At 32.4% G+C, this 19,130-nt stretch overlaps 1 long non-coding RNA gene across 1 annotated transcript in view; it reads right to left on the reverse strand.

Moving 5' to 3' along the window:
* The window catches only part of LOC121020822 (uncharacterized), a 959,466-nt gene that overhangs the window by 200,348 nt on the left and 739,988 nt on the right, over window positions 1–19,130 (reverse strand). The window contains exon 6 of the long non-coding RNA XR_005786304.1: window positions 5,834–5,883. This is a non-coding gene — a long non-coding RNA (uncharacterized LOC121020822). The remainder of the gene's footprint in view (window positions 1–5,833; window positions 5,884–19,130) is intronic.

Below are 19,130 nucleotides of genomic sequence, written 5' to 3' on the forward strand. Positions count from 1 at the left end.
AGGACAATTAGCTAAAATAGTCTGGGTTGCTAGATCATTGACCTGAATGAATCTCTAGAATGTCCAGTATTGAATCCTTATTCCCTACTTCTAATTTGGTTTTTATCTGAAGTAACAATTACAAATTGCACTCTGAGTAGAAGGTAAGACAATACATTCTTGATCCCAAATGGAGTGATTGATTCTTTTACTAGAGTTGTCTCCCAATTTCATCTTGGTCAACTCAGTTGTGAATGGTTTTGTTATACAATCAACTGCTCTAATCTAGGACTCATGCTCATTGTCTTTTTTCTCACCTTCTACATCCAATCAATGATTAAGTCCTTTTGGTTCTACCTCCAAAATAGATTGAAAATCCATTCCAGTGATCCCATCCTTGTTCAGGACATCACATCTTTCTCTTTTGGCAATCTTCAAGTGTTTCCTAAATGATGTCTCCATGTCTAGTCTTATTGCCCATTAATTCATTCTCCACAAAGCACTTATCTTAAAACATAAATGGGATTACCACACACTTTTGTTTAAAAGCATTCAGTGGTTTCCAGTGGCATTTACAATGAAATCCAATATACTTGTCATGGACTTAAATGCTTACTTCATCTCAATCCCCTCTCCTTTTACTTACTACACTTACTCCACTACACTAGCATTCTTTTATTTCCTTGAACATTCAAGTTCTTCTTTTCTTAAGATCCTAGAAATCCTTTTATACCCACTTTCTCTTTCCGTTTCCTCATGTGGTGAACTCACCTTTCATTTAAAGCTTTTAGCTTAAATACCAATTCCTGTCCTCATAATTCTATATTTCAGAATGTTTTCTGTCATAACATTTAGCAAAGATTTGTTTTGCATGTTTCTTTTTCCCCATTAGATGTGAAATCAGTAAGATAAAAACTTTGTCAGCTCCCCGACTGTGACATAAGTCAGCCATTTTCTTTCTTTCTTTCTTTCTTTCTTTCTTTCTTTCTTTCTTTCTTTCTTCTTCTTCTTCTTCTTCTTCTTCTTCTTCTTCTTCTTCTTCTTCATGTTTATTTATTTTAAGAGAGAGGGAGAGGCAGACAGAGTCAGAGACAGAAGGAGAGAGAGAATCCCAAGCAGGCTCTGTGCTGTCAGTGGACTGAGCCACCCAGGAGCCCCAAGTTAGTCATTTTCATAGCACATAGTAAGTTCCTCATTTTTGGAAATGGAAGGAAAGAGAGAGAAAAAAAAAAGAAGAGGGAGGGAGGTGGTGGGAAGAGGGAAGAAAGGTTGGAAAAGGAATATGTTTGAGAAACAAATATTTGATTTAGCAAAAGAAAGCCAGTTGTTTCTCTAGCTCATATACAATTGATTTTCTAAGATCGCAAATATTTACAGAACATCTGCTACAGCCAGATATCGTGCCAGGAACTAGGAAATATTTCTATTTTGGGGGGGACCCTAATATTACCTTAATAGTTTAATGAAATAAATATATCATTGAATAGGGTAAACAAAAATAAAACAAAAAAGAGTATTTTGTATGTACAATTATTTTATTCTCAAGTTAATATTCACTTATATTACCAAAACTTTTATATATTTTTTGCCTTTTTAAAGGATATTCATGCTCTTAGATTATAATTTTATTGCAGTATTCTATCTTTCAATTTTGAGTTCAAACTATGAATAATAAAACAATCTGTTTATAATTCCTCAGTTGGTATAATTTTCCTTCATACAGCATGTTAATTACATGTCTTTGAACTTTATTTGTCCCTAAGCTCTGTCATCTCTGTGAAAATGAAGCCAAGTGTATTTAACTGGCATCATTTACTTGTATCAGTGTGTCTCAAATGCATTTTTTTCCCTTTAACTAACATTTACCTTCAGGGATACCTTCATAAATTAAATGCTGCAGTACTTGTGTAAACTATGCTGTATTTCAAAGATAAATTCATTAATAAACTTGTTATTTAACTATTTGAAATGGCTAGTGGAAGATCAAACCTATTAATGCTACATAAACTGTACCAATCTTGAAGACACCTTTCTATGGTGTCTGTGTTTTACCTCTGTTTTTCATGCTCTAAATACCCCACAGAGAACAATAATTTAGTAAAAGTGAAAATCACCTATTAGCTTTTAATTAGTATACACACTCCATATTTCATCATCTTTGGCTACCTAAAATAGACAATAAAGTCTGAAAGGAAAAAAAAAAGAACTGATACAAACCCTATGTTCTCCAAACACATGAAAAAAAATGAGATACTACCTTTCTTTTGCTTCAAGGATTTTAATCTATGACCCCTACATTTTTCTCATCAGATTTTTCACTATTATAAAGATTAAAAAAATAACTAATTATTAAAAGCAGCCTATTTTAGGGTTTGCTTTTGCACTTCCATTGTTTGAGTTAGGAGTTACTCCAAAGTTAATTAAATGTCTTGTATTATGGACCTAGAGATTTAAAAAGAAATGGTCAAAATTGGATATGTGAATATTAAATTATTGAATTTTCTGTTTTAAATAATTATTTAATTTCATTATGTTTCATTATATCTCTCAAATATTTCAACTATTATGGAGATAATTTTTTGTATTTAAATCAAGATGATTACTTCAAGAGTAAAAAAACAATTAAAAACCATGCATAATGGGACAATACAATCTATGGCAAACGTATATACAATTGCATAACTGACAGTTTTAAGGATGACGTAATACTGATTTTTATACTATTGTTACTATCAAGCAAAAAACAGGTATGTGATGCACTTCTGTGTTTGTCATGGAAAATATTGTACATACATATGTCTATATATAAGTCTCAAGGCAAATAAAATCTCAATGTAGTACATACAACAGTATTCTGTTGTTAATCTTTTAGGCTGTATTTATTATGACTGTTATGTGTTTAAGTAATTTATTATACAATATTTTGGGGGGCAAGTAAATGCATTATAATAATAATTTTATTTGAATACTAAACTGTTAGCTTAATTTCTAATGTTTTAATGATTCTGTAGATAATTTATTTTGAAGAGTTTTTTTCACTTAATATATGCTAAAAATTATCATAATACATAAGGGTTAAAGTCAAATATTAATTTTGTTATGCTGCTGAATATTCATTTCAAAATTGTAACTGATGGCCACATAACTGATTATAGTGTGTGACAGACAGTAGATAATACATAAGTACATATCTAATTTTATGAAGTCCTACAAATTGCTTATAAACAGTGACATTAAAGTATTAAATAAATATCAGCATCTTCATATTTATTTATGAATTTTACAATAAAAGTTAAATAAACACAGAGCAATTACTATTCTAATGATAAGCTTTCCAGCAAACTATCTTAAACATACAAGAAAATAACAATATCCTTGCAATTTAACAATACAATAGTATTCTTAAAACCTAGAGATCATTACATGTAAAAATTTAAACAATAAAGCTTTTATAGAAACCATAGAAAAATTACTTAGTGTGGCAAAGCAAATATTTCTTTTTTAAAAACATTTATGAAGTAGGACAATAGTCAGACAAGAAACAAACCTACTTGAGAATTTCTATTCATCAAAATACACCACTAGGAGAGTACAAAGAAAAACCACCAAATGGTTTAATATACAATATAAATATCCAGTGGTATGCAGTAAATGTTTAACAACCAACTCCCCCGAAGAAAAAATAAAGCCCTGTTTTTCATGTTTGCCAGTGTGTGTGGTATAAATAAACTCTTCTACCATGGAAGATTTTCAAACTATCAAGCAGCTCCCAAAATTCCTGACACTTTAACAGTTGGTCTTGTGAATCAGTTTGAGCCAGCTCTATCACAGAGGATTGAAACAGCTTATCTGGTATATGGTTAAGGAAAAAGGATGCACGGTATGGTATAAAAAGGGCAAGTCTTAGACACTTCAAAAAGGAGAATAGTCATATGACAGTCATCACAAATATGACAAATAATCATAAGACGTGTTTGATGCCATAAACCTTCAACATATTCAAATTAAAATATTTCTATAAGCACACTAGAATGGCTAAAATAGATGGATGCAAAATCCTGTTAGTGAGTATATGAAGCAACTCACTCTCACATCTTGCTTTGAAAATCCCGTATTACCACTTCGGCAGACTATCAGTATCTACTAAAGCAGAACATATGTGTATCCTATATATCCAACAAAATTCATGCATGCATTTCCTGCAGCACATCTTCCAGATAGACATATAACCACTATTCATAAGAACCAAAGTCTGGAAATGACCCAAATGCTCATCAATGGGATGTAGATCATAATTTGGTACATGAGCAAGTTGAATACCAAACAGCAATGAAAATGAGTGTTTTATCACTGCATATAATCTTACAAATATAATGCTGAGAAAAAGAACCAAAGTAGTAACTACTGTATGACTTCATTAATAGAATGTAAAATAGGAAGTAATCTATCCTTCTAGAGGTCAATACAGTGCTTATGTTTCATGCAAATACTTACGAGAAGTGCACTATGTAGTGGACTTCAAAGTACGATAATGTTTTATCTTTTATTCTTTATTTTTCTTTTCTTTTTAATGTAAGAGCTGATTATAAGGGTGGGTTCATTTTGTTACAATTCACCAAGACTGTGCATTTAAGATATGAGATGATAAATGATGAGTGTACATTTTTAAAATATTTTGACATATTTTATAAGTCAAATTGACTTATGAGAAAAGTTAATTTGGATATATTTGTAAAATATGTTATAACTTAACAATATATATCAGGAATAAAATTATTGCTTTATGCATATCCAAATAATGTATTTCACAAAAATGTCTTCTATTATCAACAGAGTCCATTGATACAGAGTCCTGTATCAACAGAGTAGAGCAGTGAAATTCCCCTTGCTTCTATGTGACACTTGTCTTTAATAATCATATGTTGAGTGTCTCAAAAAAAAAAAAAATGTAACCAAAGCATACACCTTACATAGCCCAGAGCTGATCATTGCCTATAATCACTTAAAACTTCTTCAAGATACATTTCAGTAGTGCTGTATTACCAAATCAACAAGTTTTACTCAATCACTTTGTTTCCCAAGACATCATTTACCCGAACATATAAAATATATGACACAAATGCCCATATTATCCCCATTTTATGTATCAGCTACAAGCGGATAAATCTTCATCATGTTCACAATTAAAAAAAGAGATAAACTGAACATTCTTTTATTAAACTTATGTTTATGTTTCTTACATTCTGTAGTAATCAATTATAAATGGCATCCAGATTTACATTTTTAACAAATGTTATTGAATACAATTAACCAAAGTAACTGACAAATTAATAAGGCCCATAAAATCACCTTAGAAGTCACGGGTTATTTTTTTATCATATCTATTTCTATAGTTACATATTTTACTTTCAACTTTATAAAGCTGCAATATCAAGCTTTCCTAGAGGAACCCAATTTTGATAAATCTTGACAGGTGTTAAAATAAGTTTTCCTTTCAATAACTCATTGCCTCTATTCATTGACATCAAATAGACGTTATTATAAAAAATTTTAATATATAAAATTGTCATTCATGTCCAAAGAACTTTTTTCAGAGTTATAAATCTTACCTTTCTGAACAATGCCTTCAAATTCACTTAGAACTTATCAAAGACTATTTCAGGTGACTATATTACTATAATCTAACCAAGAACATAAACATTTGATAGAAAGTATCACATATCAACATTTATGTAAAGGTATCATAAAGTATCAAGGAAACTCTGCAAATTAGCTCTGTTTTTACTGGATACCATCAAATAGGGATAATAAAGGGAAAAAAACTCAAAAATGAATTTATTAATTATAATCTTACCATAAGCTCACAGGTTAGGAATTCAGAGAAGAGGTTCACCACCCTGAGACCTAGAAAAGTATAACCAAAAATATTTCCATCAGCACTGGCACTGCATTTTAATTCAAGCATCACAAAATGTTAAATAGTGATTTATATTATGAAAAATTTCATTGTATGATTAATTAGTATACATATAATTTAACAAATAATTTTGACTACAATATTCGTCTGAAATAGCATTATCATTACTCAGGTCACATCAAACTATTGTGATTTAAGATTAATTACTCTAATTTGAGCTCCTTAATGCAGAATGACAAACAAGTAGAGGATTTTTATTGTCTCCTTTGCTTCTTATGGGACTATGGGTGATGGGCACATCTGCAAGCAAAATTTATTTTGCATATGTTACAGAACCTTAGTTACATTCATTTATACAGCTTCATATATATATATATATATATATATATATATATACACACACACACACCCATATACACATACACACACTATGCATGTGGGCCACACACACACACATTTACAAATGTAGTTATCATACTACAAACCTACATTTATCTTTGTTTTTTCTGTTTAAATCAGGGATAATATATAACTTTCCATGATTATAAATATTCTCTAATATTTGTAATTATATATTACATTATTATAATATATTATATATATAATATATATATAATCCTAATTTAAAAGCTGTATGGTACTCAATAGTTTATTATATACCTTAAATTATTTGATATTTGATTTAACAATAACACTTTATAATATCAATTATTATTATCTAAATTGAGTCATTTAGTTACCATCACATGTAACAATGTTTAAAAGTTAATGTGCTTGGCAAGAGCTTTAATATTTTGATGCAGTGCTGACTTACTAATTAACACATATTTATTAAGCCCTTGGATTTGTTTACTTCTAGGCAGATTCTGCTCTAAATGGATAAAAGAATACACTGAAGATTCAATCTTGCTATACGTGAAGAAATTAGTAGCATTTATGAACCTTTTAGAAAACTGAATGACTGGTATATAGGCAGGTGCTCTACTGTGTGATGTATCACAATTTAAGTTAATAGAAGAGAGAAACCATAACAGATCGAATCTAGTAGTCAATGTCTTAATGAGTAGTGTTGTTTTTAAGGATAGGTTTTTCTCAAAGTTCTATGCGTTGAATTATTCCAACCATTTTCTACTGCAACTGAAGGGAACATAATATAACATAGTTTGTCTCACAAAGGAATGATATTTAACTCTTAGGAGGAATTATAACATGCAGAAATGATTCTGATACTAAAAGAACCACTTGATGACTGAAATGAAATGTTTCCAGTATCCTTCTGATGAAATGTTAGCGGAAATCAAAATATCACTATCACTGAGGTGTGAACATTCACATTAAAATGTATTATTCTTATTCTGCAAATTGAAATGTATGTGTGCAGTAAAATCTTTAATAATGACTTCTCAGGCTTTCTTGGTCAAAGTCACTGAACTGGGCGCCTGGGTGGTTCAGTCGGTTAAGCATCTGGCTTCGGCTCAGGTCATGATCCCATGGTTCATAGGTTCAAGCCTTGCGTGGGGCTCTGTGCTGACAGCTGAGAGCCTGGAGCTCTCTCTCTCTCTCTGCCCCTCCCCTGATCACTCACTCTCTCTCTCTCACTCTCTCTCTCTCAAAAATAAATACACATTAAAAAAATTAAAAAAAAATCCAAAGTCACTGAACTAACTGGTGGCAAGGACTTAACTGCATTCTGAATCTTTGATTCTCAGTCCATTGTATTCCATTCCAGAGTTTGCCATTATCCCAGGTCTCCTTGTTCGCAAGTGGGTAGACACTGCTTCCCAGCCTTCCACAGGTTTCTGTCCCACCCACTCCTTTTACAAATTCCAGTGCACATGGATTAACCATGTGAACATGCTATTCATTCTCTATTGCATTCTGCTTTTATTTTCCCTGCAGGAACAAGGAGTGAGAAGAGGACTTCAAAAGGTCTACTTCTGGGAGCACCTGGATGTCTCAGTCAAACAGCTGATTCTTGATTTTGGCTCAAGTCATGGTCTCAGGGTCATGAGACTGAGCCCCACATCAGGCTATGAGCTGAGTGTCAAATCTGCTTGGGATTCTGTCTCACCCTCTCTCTCAAAATAAATAAATAAACATAAAAAAAAAAAAGATTTGCTTTCTACTGATACTTGCTAAAGAGGAAGACTTTCCCAAGAACATATTGTGCTCTGAATGCTTATACTTCAAGTCAATCAAGGAATTATATTGACACCTTCCCCTCTGCTCCCCATTTTTATCAAGAGGTGCATCAAATTCAATTGGGGGTAAATGTAAAACGGTTACGTGTTAGAATCCACATGTGGCTGAAGCAAAGTATTACCATTGTGAAATGAATGCTTTGGATACATATATTAAAATTTTTAATTGTTATTACCATTTTATTATTAAATATTTAAAGTCAAGCTTTAAGGTTTCACATTATAATGCAGGAACAATAATTTCCTGTAGCACTATCAGATGCTAGATTACTCCTGCAGGCACTATGTTGCATATCTGCAATATTAAATTGACAGTTTTAACTGAATAATAGAATTTCAACATAAAAAGCACATAAGGGAATTTATATCTTCCAGTTATATGTAGAATGTTTATCTATATCTGAATGTGAATATTTAGATAATAACAGTAAATCCAAAGGACATCCTTGTTTGGAGTATGGACATTGTTATACTGAGTAGATATGTTAGGCATTCAGACTATATGTCACTACCCATGTGTAAATTCAGGAAATCGAGAAATTATGTTGAACACATTTGGCTAGTTTTTCTTCAAAGCCAAAGCCGAGCCAGAGAAGTGATTTTAGACACATAAGAAAGCCAAAGCAGAAATATGGTTTACCCAAACTTTATTCTATTTTTACAATGATTTACATCGCCTGACTCAGTCAAGAATACTGAGTATTGAGACATAATTAAAGAAAATAAATGAGAGAGAAAATAAATTTTAACAATATGTGGATAAGATAACTATTTTTTAGGGAACAGTTTGTAATGATGGATCAGTAATTAAACTATCAGTGACATTGGCACAATGTTAGAGTTTTATCATTGATGCATTTCAGGAAATTTTACTTTAGAGATAAGATTCTAGTAAATAGACTTGATCAGATATACTCCTTTCATTTCTACTACTTGCCCATGTAAGGATAACCATCCAGAAAGAATTTATGCCAAGTGAAGTAAGCAGACCAAAGCAAAATTGCACTTTTGGTAATTCTGAAATTCTAATATCTTAAACCTATCATATGCCTACATAGCTGTCAAAGTACTGCAGAAATCTTGAAAAGTTACATTTGAATTAATATTTCTATAAATTAATTAATGTTATTAGTGAATGCATTTATCAGATATGTGACTCAGAGTTTGAAGAAATTCATGGATCAGCATTTCAGATGGTGGTTTTCTCTGATGCTAAAAATAATTAGACAGTGTTCTCTTTTCCTGGCTTGTTCACAGGAATTCAATAGTTTGGAAGGAGTGAGAGGAAGCTGAATTTTAAAATGATCTGGAAACCTAAATGTTGTGAAATTATTTTAAATAATTATAAACAATTTTAAATAATAGTAAATAAATTTAAATATTGGTTTGATAAGTTTAGGAAAATCATAGTTAATAAGCAATTGGTAAATAGTACAGTGATAAGATTTCTACACTTTTTGTCATGTATCCTACATTGATACTCATACAAGTCTCTTGTATTAGAGATTATTTTCCATATTTTCAGATAAGAGATTGGAAGCTAACAGTTGCTAAATAAACTCCAAAATGTCTTACTGCTAATATATTGTGAAGTCAAAATTCAACCCAACCTTAATTAAGTTCAGAATCCCAATTAGTTCATATATCAGGGTAGGATAATATTAATAGATCTATTTACTGAATATATAGCATATGCCAAGCACTGGTCTTAGTATTTTGTATGAATTAACTAATTTAATTCTTACAAGTGAATCTCTACTTTCTAAATGAACTGAGCTGTCCTTTATTACCCTTTTCTTCTTCTTTTTTTTTTTTTTTTCTCCTAAACAAAGAGATCCTGGCTTCAGAGACTGTGCTATGAATCATTACATAGTAGTCTCTACATGATAATTGATCATTTTGCAGTATTCTTACAAATGGAATTTCAATGCACATGTTTACATTTTTTCAAGTTTGGCATCACGCACATGTAATTACACATTTAATATGTGTCTACCATCACCTTGGTTGTTGGTCCTAGGTAGTAATAATAGTATTTATTGAATATATACTGTGTCAAGAATTATGCTAAGTGCTATAAGTTCATCTCATTTAATTCCTATAGCAGTCCTAACAAGTATTACAGTCACCCTAATCTCATAGATGAGAAAATTACCAGAAAACTTAATAAATGTGCTCAAGAGCACACAGAGTAAGAAAAAAGCACAGCTGAGTTTCAAACACAAACTCTCTCATATGATGCAACATAGAGATTCTGATTCTTCTAATGGGAGAGAGTTGTGAAAGAAATTAGAGGCTCTCCTTTTAGTTCATTTAGAGAGAAACTTAAAACTTCAACTTCTTAAAGTAGAGCTATGACTACACCCTAATTAAAAAAAAACACAAGAATAGCAAATAGTCTTATAACACCATTATATTATGATTAATTGTAGGTAGTTACAGCCCCTCAGTCTCTAGCTCATTAAATGTTAAACTGAAATGATGCATTATTTAGCAGACATGCCGATTTCTAGAATTTTCTGCCAATAAATTCAAGAATGCATGAGATTTTACAAAATATGTAAATTTCATGTAATATATGCACAATTTTGGTAGGGGTTATCAGCAATGCTTACTTGGAAAACCAGATAGCCTTGTATTCATTTAGAAAAATGCAAATAATGTGTAAAAAAACAACTTTGAACTCTCACTTCTTTTAAGACTGCCAAGCTTATCATCTCAGAAACACAACTCTTATTATAATTATAGGCAACATGTTTGGGAAAAAAATTGGCTGTTTCAGTGAAACTTGGCATATTACAAACTCTCAATAAATAACTAAAGAATACCTAAGTGGTCCAATAAAGAAATGATCGCAGTTAGGCTCTTAGGAAGAAAACTATCCTGTATTTAGGTAATAGATTTCAGCTTACCCCAGTACTAGCCATACTTTCTCAATGTCTTTTTCAGTACCTAAATCATTTCCTTCAAAGCATCATTTTTTTTTCAAAGATCTTTTTTTTTTTTTTTCTTAAACTCTAGGAAAATTGGAGTGACAGGCAGTGATGGGTTTGGGGAGTATCAACTCCTCCCATGATTAGATCTATGTAAATATGCCATGTAACTACAATTATATACATATATATATATATACACATATATATGAATATGCATATATATGTATATATATATGCATATATATACATATATATGCATATACATATATATGTATATATATATATATTAATTCATCTATCCAACAGATACTTATGGAGCAACTATGTGTCAGGCACTATTATATCAGAGTGTGAGGTTAAAGAGATAAACAATACAAATATGGTCTAGTCTCACAGATTTTATATTCAGGTTAGTGATATTACATTTAATGATGCAATATTTGGTTGCCACTATCAAAAACCACTAGATACTCTGCTATAATAGTCTATGCACTTTTGAAAGGATTTCTCTTTAGATGTTTAAAATTTCAATCTAATAAGCCTATTAAGTTCAAGAGGGTTTAACACCATTGCAGAACATCATAGTTATCCCCCTATTCATATAATATTGTTTTAAATAAGAGAACCACTGATTTTAGCGAGGTTCATGGCCTTCTGGAATCAGATTATGATCCTTAGACTTGGTGCCATGAGACTAAGTCCTGGAAAAGCATGTATGTGGAAGTGGACTGAGTGACTTCTAGAAAGTGCCACTGAGTGTAGAAAGTATCCTTGTCCATTTCTCCCATTAATTTCTAGATAGAATGTGGAATAAAGACTTGGAGCTCCCACAATCATTTTGTATCTGACAGATTACCCTCACCTCCTTGCTCTGTTAAACTCCCAAGCAGAATACTAAAATGGGAGAAGTCTGGATCCTTACGACAGGGAGTGTCATCTCAAGCTTGGAAGGATTATCTCTTGAGTAAGCAAGAAATAAACTCTATACAGACAGAAACTAGACTGGGGTTTTTAGGGACCAAGGAGTGAGAAGATGGGTACAGAATTTCTCTTTCGAAAATAAAAACATTCTAAAATAAGATAGTGTTTGTACAATGCCAAATATATGAAACCCAATAAAGTGTTCCCTTTATTTATTTTTAAAGTGTTCCCTTTAAAAAATTATACAAAAAATGAATTTTATGGTATGTGATTATATCTCAATAAAAATGTTATTAAAAGTGTGTGCCTTACATCATCCGATTAGTTTAATTTGATCTATATAATAATTTGAATACATTTTACTGTGCTAGAAAATTGCATGGCATATTCTTTGGGAACTCAAATTCAGCTGAATTTATTAATTTCCTACTACACATTACCATGTTTGTAGAGATTGGGGGAAATAAAAATAACAATACAAAAAAAAAATCTGTCTTCCATAATCTACAACCTACTGAGGAAAGAGGCTATTCCTGAATTAGGTAACACCAAGACCAAATATTTACCATCCAGGGCTTCTGTGAGGATTTTATTATATGCTGGGAAGTTATTTGAAAACTACTTAATAACACAATTCATGATTAGAAAAACAAAAAAATTGCCAATAAGCATTATATGCTGATATTTGTGTTGGCAGTGGTGCCTTTGATAACTTTGTAACTAAACGAGTATGTTTTGAAATTGTGCTTATAAGGAAACCAAAATGTTAAACAACACTAAACAAAGTTTTATCCTTGAAAAAAGTATAAAAGTACTGATTACAAATATTTCTGGTTTCAAAGAAACAACATTAAACAATCCGTTTTGGTGGTGGGGATTTAAAACTTTTAATCTAAAATGTATAGATCCTTATGTTTGATATTTTGGCTCAGACATCACTAGTCTGAAAAACTCCTCTCCAAATTATTCAAAACACCAAACTTTTATAAAAAATGTTTCCATGGGGTGCCTGGGTAGCTCAGTCTGTTGAGCGTCCAACTTCGGCTCAGGTCATGATCTCACGGTCTGTGAGTTCGAGCCCTGCATCGGGTTCTTGCTGACAGCTCAGATCCTAGATCCTGCTTCAGATTCTGTGTGTCTCTCTCTATGCCCCTCCCCTGCTCATGCTCTGTCTCTCTCTCTCTGTCAAAACTAAATAAACATTTAAAAAAATGATTCCTATTGGGGACATCTTGGTGGCTCTGTCAGTTAAGCGTCTAACTCTTGATTTCAGCTCAGGTCATGATCTCACAGTTTGTGAGATCAAGCCTCACACCTGGCTTTGTGTTGACAGTGTGGAGCCTACTTGGGATTCTCTCTTCCTCTCTCTCTATCCCTCCCTTGCTCCTGCTCATTCTCTCTCTCTCTCTCTCTAAAAATAAATTAATAAACTTAAAAAAATGTTTCCTGTTGAGGCACCTGGTTGACACAGTCAGGGGAGCATGAGGCTCTTGATCTCAGGGATGTGAGTTCAAGCCCCACATGGGTGTAGAGATTACTTAAATAAATAAAACTAAAAAAAAAAATGTTTCCTGTTGTGTGGATATGATTGGCAACAGTAAAATCAAACTATAAATGGATACACAATAAAAAGATCCTCCAAACTTTTCATGAATGACACAATCATAATTTTCTGAAGTTGACATTCAGCCACACTAATTTGTAGAGTTCAAAAAATAATATCATCATAAAAGTTGGAATTCATTCACTATATTGTACACCTGAAACTAACATAGAGTGTATGTTAACTAAACTGGAATTTAAAATAAAATAAAGTAAAAAGAGAAAAACATTGCCATGCTATAGACACCTACACATTTGAGAAGAAATGTAAATTAAGTGTAACTCCAGCATCATATAATGATTCTTTAGTTACTGGAGATGATTATATTGCAAAATCTGTAAGAATGTGTGAAAGTTCACAGGACTGGTTTAACCTTTATGTGAATTAATTGGTTACTATAGCAACATTAATTTTTGTCTCACTTCAACTGTTGCAGAAGCTCGAATCAGCTTTGGAGCTTTATTCAGTCCTATATTCATTGGAGATATACCCAGAAGTGGGATTTCTGGATCATATGGTCATTCTATTTTTAATTTTTTGAGAAACTTTCATCTTATTTTTCATAGTAGCTATATCAACTTACATTCCTAACAGTGGCACGCAAGGATTCTTTTTCCTCCATATTTTTGCCAACACATGTTGTCTCTTGTCTTTTTTAATATAGCCATTGTAACAAGTGTGAGGTGATATATCAGTGCAGTTTGATTTTCATTACTAATGTTGAGCATCTTTTCATGTATCTGTTGGCTATTTGTAGATCTTCCTTGGAAAAATGTCTAATCAGTTCCACTTCCTATTTTCTTTTATTTGAGAGAGAGTGTGTGTGTGTGTGAGTGGAGGAGAGGGGCAGAAGGAGAGGAAGAGGAAGAGGGAAAGGGAAAGGGAGTTGGAGGGAGGAAGGGAGGGAGAGAGAGTGAAAGAGGGAAGGGAAAGGGAAGGGGGAGGGGGCGGGAGAGGGAGAGAGAGAGAGAGAGAGAGAGCGGGGGGGGGGGGACTTAAGCAGGCCCCACGCTCAGTGCAGAGCCCAAAGCTGGGCTTGATCCCACAACCCAAGGATCATGACTTGAGCTGAAATCAAGAGTCAGATGCTCAACTGACTGAGCCACCCAGACATCTCTCCTCTGCCTATTTTTAAATTTTATTTATTTATTTTGAAAGAGAGAGAGAGAGAGAGAGAGAGAGATTGAGTAGGGGAGGGTCAGAAAGAGAAGGAGAAAGAGAATCCCATGCAGGCTCTGCACTGTCAGCACAGAGCCCGATGTGGGGCTCAAACTCATGAACTGTAAGATCATGACCTGAGCTAAAGTTGGACACTTAACCAACTGAGCCACCCAGGCACCGCTGCCTATTTTTAGATTAGATTTGTTTAGTTATGTTTATCAAGTTATATGAGTTCTTTATATATATGGGATATTAATCTCTTTTCAAATAAATGGTTTGCAAATATTTTCCCACTATGTGGGTTGCCTTTTCATTTTGCTAATGGCTTCCTTGGCTGTGCAGAAGCTTTTTAGTTTGATGTAGCCCCATTTATTTATTTGTTGCCTTTGTTGCCTTTGCTTTGGGTGCCACATCCCCAAAAAAAAAAAAAATAGTTGCCAAGACTGAGGTCAAAGAGCTTGTAGTGAATAAAGGAAAGCCTCAGGTATGCTCTGAATGGAGGCTATTAGCATGGAAAAGCTGGAGTGGGCTAACTGCAAGGAGAATATCCTATGATTGGTTTGGGGAGCATATTTGGCTTTCTCTGGTTTGTTAGCAGATAGAAGTACAAGGTAAGGAGTGGGGACTGAAAATGAAGGAAATTGGCTGTCATTCTCCTGAAAATGTCTTGCACTTACTACATTTCCCTGACCATTCAGAGCCAACTTCTGGAGAGGTTGTAATTTGTCTTTCTAGCCTTACTGGTCAGAGTTCTATTATCATATATGGTCTGGCTGTTGTCTATTTGTTTATTAGTCTTGCATACCTTACTTTTCATTTTCCCCTCCAATCATAGGAGCATCCCTCCACTTAGCCACTAGTTATATTTTATACTGCCTTATGTAGCCTTGATGACAGATTGTTTAAACCTCCAATCATCAAAAAAGAATATTTGAGAAATATATATACATTCAATAAATATTTAATACAATAACAAATCTAATATAATTGTCATAGTGGGAATTATTATGTGATTATGAGTATGTAGTGAAGTTATAATTATATCAGTTGAGTTTTGTATGCCAAAGCATTTGTTATTTTTAATGTTGAAGATATTTTATTAAACATTTTTATTTCTTCTAGTTGTTGATTGCTCAATATGAAACTTATACAGAGTACATTAAAGATACTTTAATTAGTCTCAGATACAACATTATTTCTCACAATTCTGTGAGGCAAAATACATTTCTTTCAACTTCTTAATACCTGGTTTCTTTCTTTTTTTAATAAAAAAATGAACATTTGCATATTTCTATACCACTTTTACTAGATAGCTTGAACATTGATAAGTGAAAGGGATTAGTCAGGTACCATGTAAGTTTATAACTTTGTTTACATTTGTTGGCTATTCTGACATATACCTATTAAAAATAGAGGGAAAAATATTTTGGTTAACATAGCTCCTTAATCTCTGATTTCACTAGCATAGCATACTTATTCCATTTTATTAGCATCTGAAGAAAGATTTAGCCACAGATTTCTTCTTCCTGATCAATTATGAGTGTTTACTAAGTATCTATTATATGTCTAAATACAATATCAGATATTAGGAAATATAAAGCATTACCCCCTCTTATGATATTTAGTTAGCGAGCCCAGTGTATCATATCAATGTTAAACAATAAAGGTAGAGGAAATGTATATGTATATAGAAGACAAAATATATGGTACAAATATAATAATTGTACATAGTGGGAAAAGGAAGAAAAAACAGATCTTCCTTTAGAGAAAGACAAACCTAGAAACAGATTCAGGCTGTATCAAACCTAGGATTAAAGTTTCATTGTATGACATCTGGCAAGTTATTTGACTTACTGAGGCTGCAGTAATAACAATTATAATTGACAATAATAATAATAATGATAACAAACAAGAATTACAGGTGTTCTAGAATTTTTCATACACTAGTCAATTTAACTAATCCTCCTAACGACCCAAAGTAGCAGGGCACTTCTATTATATTCTATTTTATAGATAAATTAACTGAGGAACAGAGCAGCTAAATAACTTGCCCAAGGGCAGAAATCTAGTTAGGAGAGGAGTCTGCTAACAACAAATTCTTGTATTCTATTAGAATTTATATGGAGTAATTTACTTGAATTGGCCACTATGGTGACCGATTCTTGGTAGCTGCTCCACAAACATTGGTTTGCTTCTTTCCGATTGAGTATAAGTTATTACAGTGCCTCTCAAACTTCAGAACACACCAGAATGGCTCAGTCATCCAAAGATATCTGGGCCATGCCCCCAGAGCTTCTGATTTATTAGGTGAGGTGTGGAGTACCTAAATTTGCATTTTTAACCAGTTCTCAAAGGCTGTTGATGCTGCTGATCAGGACATCCCCCTTTAAGAACCATGGAGTCTATGCTTACCTAACATAATCCCACTTATGCACTCTTGGCCTCTCAAGGCTCATGATCTCATAAAGACTATTTTGAGAACTGAAGATTTACAAAAACAGAATAAAAATATGATCCATATAGATTGGTTAGTAAAACTGAAACATGCCCATGTAAGTTATTTACATTTTTAATAATCAAGTCTGGTAAAATTTATAAAATAAAACCCAAATGGAATTAAAATTCAATTGGCAAGATACATTATGCCAATCACTTACCGTGGGGTTTGCAAAGTTTTTACATGCTAAAATACATTTACAAATTAGAAGCATACGACAGATACTGTTCTATAAAGAATTTTATTCAAGGCACTATATATCATGATCATTTTCTATACTCTACTAGATCATTTTCTACACTCAAAAGGGCAAGGATCTTTGTTCCCTCATTTACCATATCCCAATGCTTGGAACAGAACCTAACATGTAGAAGGTGCTTCTAAATATTTGCACATCATTCACTAATCCTTTTGGTTAAGAGGAATTACAGAGCCAAAAGATATGAATGGTTTTACAACCCTGGATTGGCATTACCAAAATGACTTCAAGGAAGGATGTGCCAGCTTCTACTCCCACTAGCTCTGTGCGTTTGTGCCTATTTCCGTTGCTCATAAACACCACTTTATATATCTGCCAATAGTAACAATTACTGCTACATGTGTTTACCATATGTTGTTTTTCAAATTTTAACAACTCTAAAATCAAGATGCATACCCAATGGGATAATTTAGTTTTTCTTTTTCTCCCTTTGTAGAGCTCCATAAAAATAATGATTTGTCTCACAGCTTATGGCATTTTAGATTCAAAAAAGAAAAATCCAGTGACACATAAATCTTAGTACTGTATTTGTGAATAGTAGTCATAATTACTTCAAAAGCTATCTAATGCTGTGAAGCATTTTGAAATATCACTGGAACACTATGTGTTGAATGTTGTCTTAGAGCTCTGATTAACTACCTAAGAAATATCCTATTTTCCATGGGCTTACTGACAAATCAGAAACACACAACTTGTCTTAATTGCTACAAATCAGCATTATTTGTCCTATATTTAAAAGAGATAAAAGGAGAACATGTCACCAGATTTAAATTAACAAAAACATTTGTAAAAGACAACATATATTAGGAGATATATGGAAAAAATGTAAATATATCTGTAATCAAAAACCTCAAATTTTTCTATGGAAGAAATGCATAAATGTTTTTAATTGATTTTACTAAACTTATCTGCTATATGCTACTATGGTGTGCTTTTTTTACTCTCAAATGTTAAAAATTAATCACATATCAGACAAAACTATTGTATTTTTTCTCAATATTACATAATTTTCAATATTTCAAATCTTTAGGAATAAATATTCTTCCAATGACTTAGAAATAAGAAAGATGAAATGGCATGGATTGCTTCAAATGACCAATAAGTATCATTAAATGGTCAGCTTTAATAGTAATATATAAAAATTAAAATTGAGTAAATTTGGGGGGTGAGCCCTATGTTGTGCTCTGCCCTGACAGCACAGGGCCTGCTCGGGATTCTCTCTCTCTCTCTCTCTTTCAAACTAAATAAACCTTAAAAAAATAAAATATATATATATAAAATGGATAAATTTGTGCCTCAGAACTGAACATATATTTTTTGCATATAATATTAAAATTCTTTTAAGACTCAATTACTCCAAATGGAGATACAGAGTTTATACATGATTACAAGGATTAACTGATAAGATACATGCAAAGTGTGCAAAACGTTCTGGCTCATAGTAATTATTCACCAAATATCAGCTATGATGATGATACTGATAATTAAAATATTTAGAGAATAAATCTATGTGGCTAGTGCAAATAAGGTTTTCTCTTTTCATTTTTACTTCTATAATGAACAGTTGGAGGATACATAGTAGCAATGGTGTAATTACCCACCTTCATAAACATAGCTATAGAAAAAATATTAGCTTCATTTTCTCCGCTGCAGAGG

Source organism: Herpailurus yagouaroundi, unplaced genomic scaffold (assembly GCF_014898765.1).
Source record: "Herpailurus yagouaroundi ecotype Mexico unplaced genomic scaffold, PumYag 252, whole genome shotgun sequence".
Lineage (NCBI taxonomy): Eukaryota > Metazoa > Chordata > Mammalia > Carnivora > Felidae > Herpailurus > Herpailurus yagouaroundi.